Source organism: Bradysia coprophila, chromosome II (assembly GCF_014529535.1).
Source record: "Bradysia coprophila strain Holo2 chromosome II, BU_Bcop_v1, whole genome shotgun sequence".
NCBI classification, from domain to species: Eukaryota; Metazoa; Arthropoda; class Insecta; order Diptera; family Sciaridae; genus Bradysia; species Bradysia coprophila.
The window spans coordinates 9,695,682-9,709,954 of NC_050735.1; positions in this window are offsets into that span (position 1 = coordinate 9,695,682).

A 14,273-nucleotide genomic window follows, 5' to 3' on the forward strand; every position below is an offset into this window, starting at 1 on the left:
GAGCCTGACCTGACAGGTCCGAAATCAGCTTTCAGATCAGGGCAAAATTTGTTTATTCAGGTTCAATCAGGTTCCATTTTAAACAAGTTTCAGGAAAATCCAGGTAAAATTCTGGTTGACGTGGCCTGTTCCGAACCTTCAGTTTAACAGGAGCTATGACTCGCCAACTGTCATGGAAATCGATAGCAATTGAGAAGAGCTCTTTATTTGTTTAAGGGCATAATGAACACTGTCTTAATGGTATCATCCTATTTGAAACGGCTAGTCATCTATTATCGGTAACGTCGGCGAAGAAGCGAAGAACGTTTGTCTGCTTTTTCTTATATACAGCAAAATGTTGATACGCGTAAAAAAACAGATGAAGTAAGAGAGTTTGCTTAAAATTCAAAATTCGTTTAACAAAATAAGTAGTAGATTTGACAATTATACTACAGTGAACGACATCTCAAATGTCTCACTGTCATTTTTTTCAGAGAATGTCATTGTGAATTTGCAATGACACAATAAAATTTTCAGAAAAATTTGACAGTGAGACATTTGAGATGTCGTTCACTGTATGAAACGCTTGATACAATTTGTTTTGTATATAGGCTAAGATATTACTATTAAAAGTAGACGATTTAATACTGATCAGAAGATCTGAAGAAACAGCCTTAATAGAACCTTAAAAAAGTGGTTCACTATCTAATTCTGATTTAAAGACTACTCAAGAAATGATAAAATAATGTATTATGGAAAGGCTGGGCAAAGAAAGTTGGATTGGTGATTAACGAAACTAAACTAAATACCTCGTATTCGATATGAATCAGGGATCCAGAATTGGACAAAACATGACCATGAACGAGTATAATTTTGAGGTTGTCCAATCTTTTGAATATCTTGGTTCCACTGTCACTGTTGCTAACGATCTGTATGAAGAACTGAAAACCCGAACGGTGCAACCTAGTAGGTGTTTTTACGCATTGAAACACCTCTTTAGAAGCAATCTACTAAACATTACCACGAAGTATCGGCTACACAAAACTCTGGCTAGTAGTGTTGCCACTTATTTCTGCGAAACCTAGACTTTAACAGTAATTCAAGGAAACAGGTGTCTGAGGTGTTTTGAAAGAAAAATTCAACGCTTTACCTGTGGACCAGTCAAAGTGGACGATACCCGCCTGAAGTAGTTGCAAAATGAGTTGCAAAATTCGTAAAAGGAAAATGTTTTCAGCAACAACTTTTGCAACAACTTCAACTACTACGCCTGAAGTAGCTGCAAAAGTAGTTGCTGAATTTGTAAAAGGAAAATGGTTCTTGCAACTTCCTTAGCAACTACTTCAAAAGGCTGTGGACGGTAAGTGGCGAAACAGAACAAATGTAAATTTTTGGTGCCGAAAACATTGTTAGTGTCATCAAAGCTGCACGACAAAGATGGGCGGGTCACGTGATCCTCATGAACGATGATAGAACAAGGAAAGTTTTTGTGAGCCAATTTAACGGCAATTGGCCCAGAGGCCGCTCAAAGAAAATTTCGTGACTGCGTGGAAGAGGGCCTACGTGAGCTGGGTATTCGCAATTGGAAAGTTGTTGCCGAGGATCGCCAAAGATAGCGAAATGCTGTTGTGGAGTCAGCCAAAACCTTGGGTTAACAATGGCTGTAAAGAAAGTAAGTAAAAACTAGTCTAATGATAGACGACCTATGCTTAGTATGGTCTTGCAAAATTTTAAAACGATTGAAGTAAAAGATTTTCAATCAAACAATAGACGTTCATAGAAGCAACAGATACAGAACAAGAAGTTAATGATTGCATGCCGTACCTTAAAGAAGGTTTAATTCAGATTCTGTTCCTACTAAATGCTAAATATTTCATGTTCTTACATACACTTCGAGCCCAAGTGTAGCTCATTCTGAAGCTATTCGTAAAAAATATCTTTTTTATGTTGACATGCAAAAGTGAAAGAGTAATTACCTAAAGTGACTTCCCCAGTAAATCGCATGAAACATTTGTAGCAAACACATTTCGTAACAAATTCAGCTTTACTTTTATGAAAATACGGCACCACTCAAACGATACACAAATATCATATTTATACAACATCTTCCCTACCATAGACCTAACCATTGTACGAATAGCGTAGGACCAAAACCACATACAATATTTCCAAGTTGATGTATTCTCCTGAAACACTTACTATATCAAGTCCGTCATTATTTATTCACTTTAATCGTACACAATGTCATGAATGTTGAATGATATTTGTGTCGTACACCTTAGCTGGATTAATACAGTGCAAAAAAATGTGTGTGTAGGATTCACGGACCAAATGAAAATGTTTTATTCGTGGTATGCATGTATGAAACTGCAAACATTTATTGTTTCATTTTGGTTTTTTTTTTTGCTTTGAAAATAATTTATTTGTCTGACTGTTGGACCATGTTTCGCTTACATTCCACCTCACTATAAAAGAATCTATGAAGACGAATCGTATTTTAATCCACTAAACTAATCCCGTTACTTGACTCTCCCCCTCGAATATGGCAACGATACCATTCCAGTGGATTTGAGACATTCATCTGGTGGAAAGAAATATATGAACCTACTTATGTAGTACATGTATCGCGAATTAGGACTTTTTTATGGGTATCTTGACGATCGTAAAAGTGGGTAATTGAGATTTATATTATGCCTCAAAGTCAAAATAAATAAAACTAAGAGGCTTTTCACCTTTTGTGCAGATCCCTCGTAAATATGTGTGTCAGATTTGAATAGATGTTGGTGTTGGCTCGGTATTATTTAAGTGTATGTACGGACGTTTGACTGTATGTTTCGGTGGTGGTATTAAATGAGACATTCCTAATATTTTTCACAAGATGTTTGATGTGAAAACGATGAAGATTTTACCCGTTTTGTAAGGCAGACGATGATGATTACCGATGGTAATAAAAACTATAGGTCCTAACCTATGAGTGGGTCAGGTCCCTTCACTGCTGAACTTATCAAAAGACGATTAAAAATTCTTTTATTAATATCAAAATTCTATTTTTTAAATTTAAATTTGGGCTACATAACATAAGCCCAAACGCGCTTCAATGAGTTAAAAATGACCGTAAAAAGAAACAATAAAATTGAAGGCAAAGATTAGGAGATAATACCACAGGAAGTGGGCAAACAAACATCCAAAAATATTTAGCATTTTTAACTCGCTTGTAAAACCGAAAATCTATGCATTGTGCCTAGGGGCCGTTCATAAATTACGTAACGCAAAAATCAACATTTTTCAGACCCCCCCCCCCCCGGGTCTGTAACGCTAAAAGGGTCAAGTTTGACCCAATTTTGTTAGAACCGTAACGCTTGCGTCATACCCCCCCCCTCCCCCCTCTAGCGTTACGTAATTTATGAACAGCCCCCTACAGATGGCCCAAGAGGTGGTCCAGTTATATAAGTCTGTGAGTAAAGTTTGGAAAAAGAATGCCTGTTGCAAGTAATCATCAATATTGCATTCTTTGGAACAAAGTTTTTAGAATTAATAGTTTTCGGTTATTCAGGGAAAACACAAACGAAACGCCTAGTTTGACAGATTCAATGAAAAACATTTGAATTCTGATTGCAACAATTTTAATTAAGCAAAATACCGTTATGAAGCGCATGATATCAGGAGCCCGATAAACTGATTAGGGAACGTCAGATTGTTCGAACAGAAACGGAAAGTCCAACACAAACGGAAACACAAATGATTTTTCTTTGACATTTTCCCAAAGAAAAATTGTTTGTGTTTCCGTTTGTGTTGGACATTCCGTTTCTGTTCGAACAATCTGACGTTCCCTATTTTGTTCGTCTGTAAAACAGATTTTCCGTTTTTTGCTAACATTTCATACATTTTACAAAATCGATCACAGTGAACGTAATGAAAGTAAGACTTATTTTCTGACGTAAGACCCTTCCCTTAAAAGTCAAGTGAATAAAAGCAAAATCAATAATCGAACATCACAACCACAAAGCTATTTCGAGGCATAATGTTACTATCTGCCAGAGATATAAGTGTTATTCCAATGGTATTCATTTGCCATTAACATAGCACACTTTCTGCAATCGTAGAGTGAAGAGAGTCCATAAAAATAATAAACATTTTCATTTCTTATATTGGAGTTTAGCAATTCATGTGAATATAGCAGCATAATACCCTAACAATAAAAGATCATGGCAAATTCCATAAAAGTGCATTTGAAGCCCATTTATGATGCCAAACAATCGCACAGTATATCGAAATAAAAAATGAGAGGAAAATCGCTTTTTATGATAATAGGTCAATATCGTAAACATATCAGGAAGAAAATTATTTTTTTTTCTTCGGTTCGAATTCTTTTCTCGCATTGTAAGTACAATATTATAACCGTTGGAGCGTAGATATGTTAGTTAAGCTAACTCCATATACAGGACCGTATATAATATACATTCCTATACTGCGATGCTCGTTTTATTTTTATTTTTATTTCATTTTGACTCACAGTGTGTGCAGTCTCCCTATTCCGAAATATACAAAATAACAAGTGGTAAGTATTGACCTGGAAAATTTCTCAAAAGATTCAACACTTATGCCGTTGGAATAATTCGCAAGAGTTAAGAAAACCGTAAAGTCATTTGCTAGTTGCTTTGATATGCTGACTTTTTCGATTTTATGTATTCTCGATATGAATTTGTAGCGAAAGTTTTGGATTTGAATATTTTGATTAATTCAAATCCTATCCAACGACCAACCCTCCATACTCTTCGGAAGCCTTTCGCCGTGTTTATTTTATACACCTTTATTATACATTTTCTTCTGATAAATTGTGTACGCTTGATATCATATCTTGCAAGCAATGATTCAATGAATAAATTTGCAATGTAATCGGGTGGTGCCATGGCTTGGCAGTCTCTGGTTGAAAAATATCGTATCGTCTGCACTTCGAGACATCTCACTTTCGTCTTTAATTACTTTTTGGATACTTTTGAGTGTAGAATAATAACTCTAGAACTTCGTGTAACTATACCCTAAGCGATTGTCAATAGTAAAGCGCCACGCTTTCAAATATTACAACTGAATAGTCATAAAACCAAAATGAATGAATTTACGAAAACTTGAATCAGGTTGTATGAAAGTGAAATTGAAGGCACTTCCGATTTGAATGGACCAATAGCACAACCGTTAAACTGCTCTTAGAAATCTGGTACTTTTTTCACAGTTGCAGAGTCGTAGAATAGAACGATGGTAAAAAATCAAGCAGTGAAATAAATGTTAAATAACTGGTCATTGGTAAACAAGCGGTAGAGATTTATTTGTAAACTTATATGCCTAATACTACTTGCAAAGCCTTTTAAATAAAGTCTCTTCAAACGTTCGTTCATATGGATGAGTTCTACACATCGAGAAAAATGAAATCTCGTTTCGAGACTCGAAATTGGAGTAATTGAATTTCTTGCACAGCGGATAATAGATAAATTTGGAGAAAGTCATTAAAGCGTAGGCTGCCAGTAACCCAACAACTAGCAATTTATTTTCAGTCGTGGCAACAATTTAAAATTTTGACTATAATGGTCAATGCCACTGGGTTCCTCTGCTGTCACAACGCATCTTGAAACAAAAGAAATGTCGGATTTTCATAGATTCATTCATTCTCAACCTATTACAGACCAGTATTAATAATCGAGTCTATTAGTTCCATCTATCAAAGTATTTTCAAGATGTTGATTTCAAATCTTGTACTTCAATTTTTTTTAACACGGGTTACAAAGATGCCACTCAGACTAAATCATTTAACATAAAGTCATCATCTGTTAGACATTACACATATCTCCCTTAAGATCACTCACAATAAAATATACAACATCATCATTTCGATGTTACAAAATCCCGGAACGAATGTTCATTATAATTGTGTATACGTACATACCTGCTGCAACGACAGCGAAAACCATTTCGCGAATTCCATCGTTCCACGAAAAGAAAACAAAAAAAAGAAGAAGATAAAAAATGACTCCCGTTGAGACGCGGATTAGTCTCTTAGGTGCAATAAAAAAATTTACAAGTTCAAGAAAGATAAATGCAAATACAAATTAAACAAGACAATACATCTTCTTTTGTGTGTTTTTGTTCGTATACGACACCGTCGGAGAAATATATATTTGTATATGGCACAGTTGGAACATGATTCCGATGTAATGGGGTAAATGGATGGATACGACACGGTGTCGCAACACCCTCCCGCGCTATCTATGTGTATTATTACGATTTTGATGGGAAAATGCAGAGAAAGATTTATTGGCGACACTTTGTTTTATATTTTTAAATTTTGCTTTTGGAATTTATTAATGCAACATTTTACGCCAGCCATTGTCACTTATATACACGTGGGATAGTGCGTTTTAATGTCTTTTTATGTTTTGCTTTCATTTCATTTTTTTATTGTGCAAATCATCTTCTCTATCTCTAAATGTATGACTGTGAAGGTGCTGTTCATATATTTATGGGGTTGCTCGTAATCGTTATTTTCTCAACTCAGTGACGAAAATTAAAACTGTCGTTGCCTTCAGGGGACATTCAAAAAGGACGTCCACTGTTTTTTTAGATATATTGGAGCCCCTGAGGATGTGTAAGGTTTTCTACATTTCCGGGGTTCGCTATATCTGTTGTTCGGCAATTGCAATGGCACCAAATACATTCCTTTTTATTTAAATAAATTGTTTAAGTAACTCAAAATCACATAAAGCTCAATATTCTCATTAACTTACTTACTTACTTACTTAACAGCCATTTTTAACCCAAGCAAGTTTTGGCTGACTCCACAACATTTTTGGCGATCCTCGGCAACAACTTTATTCTCATTAACCACATTGTTTATACATTTGAAGTCTGAGCAATACCAAACTTTTAACTATTATGTTTTACATGAGAAATTTGTAGTTAATATAAATGATTCCAATGAAGTAAGCTAATATTTTTAGTGGATTTAAATACGATACATCACGTCCCACACATCTGTCGTAATCGACATACCACGAAAATAATGAAAGATGAGCAATGGAGTTATTTTTATATTACAAAATGTGTAAGAAAACAAATGAAGTAATAGATTTTGTATTAAATCAGGGCCGTAGCCAGACTCAAAAGTCAGGAGGGGCGCTGACAAAGTCATCAATTATATGTGGTTGAATCGAATGCTAAGCATTCAGAACATCAACAACGATTCCGTGCCATTAGACAGACACAATGTCGAATCAAACATATACATTGATTCGCTCAAGTGGTGGCTTTTGGTAAAGAAACCACGGACTGGCCACGAGTTAGCAAGGTGATGAGTTGAAATTTCATTTCGACTATGATTCGCTAGATTTGTTCGTGTGTAAATCGGTACACTGATAAAAAAGATTTTGGCGGTGTACTTCGGATATGTATGATATACTTCTGTTATGCATAGTATGCGTCGGGTATGTATGGCAAACCTGTCGTATGTAAGTTTACGTACGATATGTGTGCCATACATCTCACGCGTGTAGTCGACGTAGGACATGTGTAAAATTTTGGTATGTGTAACTTCATCGCAAAATTACCTCATACGCCCAACACGTTTGAGAAAAGTACACGTTTAGGATGTTTGTATACGCATGGTAAGTATGATGTCAAAAGATCGTACTTGTTGTGCGTTAACATTCGTACACTGTGCATTTTATATTAATAGCAACTATGTCAAGTCCTTTACGTACATGAGATGAATGTATCTGTACCAGGATTTTAGGATTCACTTAAAAACAGAAATATTAAATTCAGTCATTTAAACGTTTTATTCCCTGAGTTCCAATCTCATACTGTTGAAATATCGAAATATTACGCAAAAAGAAGAAGAAGGAATTACGATTACGATTCTCGATATTAGGTCATTGTCATATACCATAGTTCTAATTAGAATAAAAAAAAATATTTTCAAAGTTTCATATGTGTGTCATGTAAGTAAACGTATAGCATGTATAAGTACTTTGTGTGCAAACGTGCTCCACGTTTACCTGCTTCTACCAACGCTTCACAATACAACTATCAATGTAGTATGTCTTAATTGCAACATTGGTTGAAGCGCCGCTTTGAGATCAAGAGGTCCCCAGTTCAAACCCAGCACCAAACATGGAGAAAATTTTTATCTAAGAAAAAGTTACGATATAAATGAATAAAAACACGAAAAATAAAAAAATTAAAATTAAAAAGAACGAAATTTGACGAAATAATGTACATCAAAATTTCATTTTATTTCGGATACCAGAGCAAACGTACTGGACGTTTACTGACGCAGTGCACGTGTACTAAACGTTCCCGAAGTTCGATCCAAAAATAGCTGTCTGCCAGCCAATTTACACGTCCACTACGTACAGTACACGTCCAGCGCGTTAACTTTTCTATCAGTGTATAGTGTTCTTAGAGCATTGTATCGAGTACCACTGTCGCCTTGGCCTGATGAGAAATGGTATTTTTGAACTGCATATCAATGCAAAATGTCGAAAGATGTATTTGAATTTTCTCTCAGATCGAAACGGTGGTCAAATGTCTTATATTAGTAATTGAAGTAATATATTTAATAAATTTATGAATTACTTTACCCTGGATGATTGCAAAAAGTAATCAAAAATAAGTAAAAACTTTCTGATTATTCAAGTACGAGTCACCGTAACGTCTATTATGATGCCACGAAAGCGCTTCTACAAATCAAAATGTTTATTAAAAATTGTTTAAGCGTAAAAGTCCGTAAAATTCGACTTCGTTTACAATAAAAAGCCATAAATTCCAACTGGGTTTCAAGTAATTAAATATCAAATCTGCAGGAAAATTGAGTTTGACCAACCAATCACACTAAAATACATAATTTCAACAACAACAGCAACAACAACCAAAAAAACTCACCCTCTCTTTATGAATATTATATCCAGTGTGGGCTGTATGCATTCACATTGCGGTAATATTCTCGTTCAGATGTATTTATCCCACTTAATCTCATGGTCAACCGCACCGCTTAATGACTGAGATGACCAATGCAATATGGATCGTTTTGGGTGTTAGAAATGTGTACCGAAATGTAATATAGCCGAATCAAAAGACCTTCGAATATAATTTTCTGGAGGATTATCTTCCCCCCTCCGTATATAGTTTGATGTTAAACAAAAATTTAAATTTGAACGACATGGTTTCGTTGGTTTTTGATTTAATTCGTCCAATTAAATTCATGTTTTTTGTTGACTTGATACATGGGTCTTTCAATCGTAATTGAATCTGAAGCAGGGCTCATTCTTGGGAATTTAATTTCTGTAAAATGTTGAAGATAACTAAAAAATAATCTCTGGTGTGAAGATGTGTTCAAGTACCTACATTTCTGTGGTTTAAAATTCGAACATAAATTCTTTACCACTGCCTAACCATATGCACGGTTACCATAATTTTACAAAAGAAATCTCAATTCAATTTGTTCACATTCACATGAATAATATGATTTCACCAATCGCTGGCTCCATTCACAAACAAATGCCACTCATCAATTCAGTCACTGCCCCATCATCATCATTGCCAACCATAAATTTTCGAATTCAATTGAAAATCATCAATTTTCTCCGTACCAAAACAGAGAAATTGTGTTATTTTGATGCAGGCAATATGTCATCTCCGAGAGAAAAGTCTAAAATTTAAAGATTGTCCTTTGTTCAATCATTGCCAATAATGTGTTGCACACCCACCAATTCCAGGATACATATGTCAGTCGCTAACATAGCAAAATTCTCCCCCAAAAAGAAAATTTTGAAATTATTTTTTACACAAGTCAAATGCGGTGTAGGGTATGGTATGTAGTGAATGTCTGCTTCGTATTCGCCTACATATACTCGTAACAAGTAAGTGTAATAAAGTTTGCATAAATCAAAATTATTCGATTGACGGAATGTTCGTCACAAATAACCTATAATTGCATTTATATAAAGCATTAACTCAATAACAGCTAAGGTTATGAGGTTATTATAAATGGAAAAGAATTTATTTATTATTAGTGGTGTCCTTAAGGGTGTATATAGTATACGCGTACGTATTTATATTTTATAGGGAGAATGAAGGGACTGGTTTCGATTTTACATTTATTTTGTGTAATTTTTTGTTGCAGATACACTCTTTTAGTGTTAAAATTTATACTTTCCATTGGGGGTGAATTTGAAAGTATTTCTTTTTTATCCTTAAATAATAATATTCTTTTTCGATTTAAAAAAAAGGCACACAGTTCTCTCACTCTCAATGTACTTTGTATAAATATTTAATAATCGATGGTAAAAACATTTTCAAATATTTATGGGAAAAAGTGAGAAAATGGGTATTTGCGACCATGGAATCATGTATCGAATTGTAATAAATTACGTCGAAATCAAAGAAAAATCCAAAGTCACACTTGGGATTTGTTTTCCATTAATTTGTCGAAACAGAGAGCCGCCACTTATTATTCACCCCTTTTTTTTCTCGAGAGGGCTCGAAGAATATTGTATCAGATAGTCGTTTTATATATACACCTTCGATCTGGTGTGGAGACTCAGTTCAGTTTATTTATAAGGTTTGTAACGTTTTAAACTTTGAACGTTGTCTATCCAGTCTCCAGTCTATTCATTTTCAATCGATCTTATGGTATAATGTCCAGAACTGTCCTCAAATGAAAATTGAATTAGTACTGGTTTGGAGATATTTATTTTGACGAGTGTGGCGTGTGTAGCTCGTGCCGAAAGCCGAGGATGCAACCACTCAAACCGAAATAAAAATTACCGAACCAGTACGTAGTATATTGTACTCGCCTTTGGCTCGGTAAAAGTCTCCGAACCATTGCATAGTGCTCGCCTCCGGCTCGGTACATAACTTCCAAACCGTCAAAATAAAGATTTAGGACAAAGTTGCAAAATCTACTATTATTCGCTGTCCCATCTGGATAGTTATTGCCATTACATGTATGTTCAGCCACCAGCAAAAACCGATAATTTACTGAAAAAGTAACGATTAAAGTGAAATTCAACAAAGTTTTCGGATGGGATAGCGAATACAGTAAGCTACATTGGAATTGGATGCTGTGACACAATTCATTAATTCATGATCAATTTTGTGGTACTCCCGCGGGCTCGCGAGCTCACTCGTGCATATTAAAGCAACTTGCTTTGGAAGCTGTTATCTTGGTATGTGGATACTTGCCTTTGGCTTGGATGTCCAAGCCAAGCCCTACTCTCACAAAAAAAATCAGAAGATTACCTGTGACCGGTAATTCGTCTCCATGTAATCTGTGCCGTCGTATAAGAAAAAAAAAAGTTAACTTGTGAGTCTCAAGTTGAGACAAGTCATCCGTCATCTGTTTTCTATTGTTCTCCTGTCCGTCCGGCAATTAAAGGTCTGTGCTAAATAACTGTAAAGCCGAGCTTTGACACCACGAACGGCAACGATTTCCTCCACAGCAACATAACCTAGACAATTTTACATTCAAATGTTGATGATGTTATGTCAATATATATGGATGAAATTTAAGAGTAATCTGACAACTCGTATGGCCTTGGCCTGTATGACCTGTATTCTTAACAAAAATATTGACTCGTTGTTTCTCTACTTTATCGACTCAAGCTTTTGTTTCTTGTTATTTTAGTATCTAAAATTTAAAATAAATTTCATCGTCAAAATTAAATTTTGCATGTTCCTACGTCGACAGCTCGATTAAATATTCAATTTTCATCTATCGCAATCGTTTCATTGTTTACCATAGCAAAATAATCACATTTTGAAAACAAATCTATCGGCGTAGTATAAGTCTTTTTTTCGTTTAATGTACCAATTATCTATTCAAATAGGATGCGTGATCTATAAATAGACTCAAAACAAATAAACAGAAATAGCGTTTGGTATATTTTGTTTCCCTAAATTATTTGCAAATTAAAAATATTTTGATTAACTCAGCCTGAATATTCGACTAATTACCATGTTGAATGTTAATCCCGAAGAGGCACATTGTTTCTTATGATTGCGTCAACGATTTTTATTTGAATAAGCGACATGTGCACAAGTGTGAAGAACATCAAAAATCGAATCGACTCACTGTCTTCAAGAGTCATCATTCATCTCCCTTCCTCCAAGTTAATTAAAAAAAAAAAAACAATGAAAAAATGGAAGAGACAAGATTTGAGTTGGAAGATACCAACCAACTTCAAACATTTTCTACGAGCCTTAAAAGCCACAAGAGTCGTATGTGAGGTGAGGCTATCAATCTTGATGAAATTATGACATTGAAAATTCAGTTCAAGTGAAACTTTAGTTCACACATATTTTTAACTTGTCAGACACGCCAGATCATCTAAAAAAGATGTTATTTTCAAATTAAATTCTTTATCTCACTTCATTTTGCCACCAATTTGGATTTTCTACGATGAGTAACTGCTGAATACCAGCTATTCCTATTCAGGCAATCTACTTGTTAATGCACTTTAAAACGTGACCTAAAGGGAGTACAGAATGTATTGTCGCATTTTATGATAAGTTTTACAAGCATTCCATTCTATTTTCGCATAAGTCTTCTATTCGTTGCAAAAAATGTTTTGCCCTGCTAAATTGGTTTGCAAATTTAATTTGCGACAAATACAACGTTGAAGTGAGTTGCCTCAATGAAAAGATATTTTCGCCAATGTTTGCGTTGCAAAGAAGAATCAACTGATTATCTGTGATCGACAGCACTGCCAAACCAATGGTTAGTTTGGCTTTATGTGGTAAAATGACTGGTTAAACAAATGAAGTAAAAGATTTTCGATCAAACACTCTACAAAGAAGTTAGAATAGAGATTTGAAGTATGTATGAGGGGGGTCCAAAAAATAAAAGTGTCGAGGAAGTTGGCGGACCCCTGGGAAAATAAACCTTTATGGCCTCCTGATAAAAATTGTATATGGGGCCGATGCGATCCGAGTTGGTTTATGGGTCGCTCAAGGACGAAATGTGTGAAAAAACACTGAAATTTTCCATACATTTTTTCCATTACTTTGTATGAGAAATTTTTTTTAACGACAATATCAAACTTTTTTGGTCCAGACAACTTAGATTAAATGCAAAAGCAACAAAAATGCGTTGGTTCCACTTTTTGGAATTTTTATATCGTCTGGGCACACCTAACAATATCGATATAGACAAAAATCGACATATAATTTCCAAGTAATACAAAGTCAGGCGAGGTCACTATTTAAATTAAGTGTCGTTGTAAAGGTAATGACAGTGGCTTTCTAACGAGCCCACACACAATAAGTTTCAAGTTGGTGTCTTGACGTAACAGTCATTTGACATTTTTGCACCAAAATCGATTTCTATATAGCTTCAAAAAATTGTTTTCGAAAAAATTTCTTTTTGCAATGAAAGCTTATGCCATAAGCTCTCGTTAGACATGAATATATCCGATACACATCCCATAAATGTTTTGGAAGAACCCAAAGACTGAGTGAACAGATTACGAATCTATGACTGACTTGGAAGCTGCGAATGCACTTACAAATCATTAAATCGGTCTCTTTGGATTATTCTGAAGTGAAATAATCCAACTCACCTTAAGAAGTGACCTCAGCATCTGTTAGTTACGTTCAATTTTTCATTAACCCTCATTTTCGTGGTTTTTCACATATTTCGTCATTGCGCGACCCATAAACCAACTCGGATCGCATCGGCCCCATATATATTTTTTATCAGTGGGTCATATAGGTTCGTTTTCCCCGGGGTCCGCCAACTTTCTCGAAACTTTTATTTTCCCATACGATTCTGGACCCCCCTAGTATGTATACTCAGCCAGTTGTCAAATTGTAACGCTAAAAAAGCCTATGAATCTGTTTCAGTTTCACTATGTCAGCGATCCATTGCCGTTTCTAACTTATAAACTTCAACAGGGGCTGCAATTTTTGATTTTCTCCAAAGTAAGCGAGTTTTTACTGTTAAGACACTTATCAGTTTAAGATACATTAATGTGGGCAAAATGCGATGCAGAATGGTAATCGTACTTCGTATTCTCATCTTTATTTTTCTTCAAGCTAACTGCAGTAGCATATCACAGGGAAGTGCATTAAATTTCAGCCTAAGTTTTCTTCAGCTGGTTCACTCACACAAACGAAATTGTTTACGAGTGTTTATATGCATGCACTCGCGTGGTAGTGATTTAAAAATACATACAAAGTGTATGTATACTACGAGTGAATCAGCTAGAAATCAGCCCCAGTTTTGCATGTACGGTTCGAGTGAATCAGCT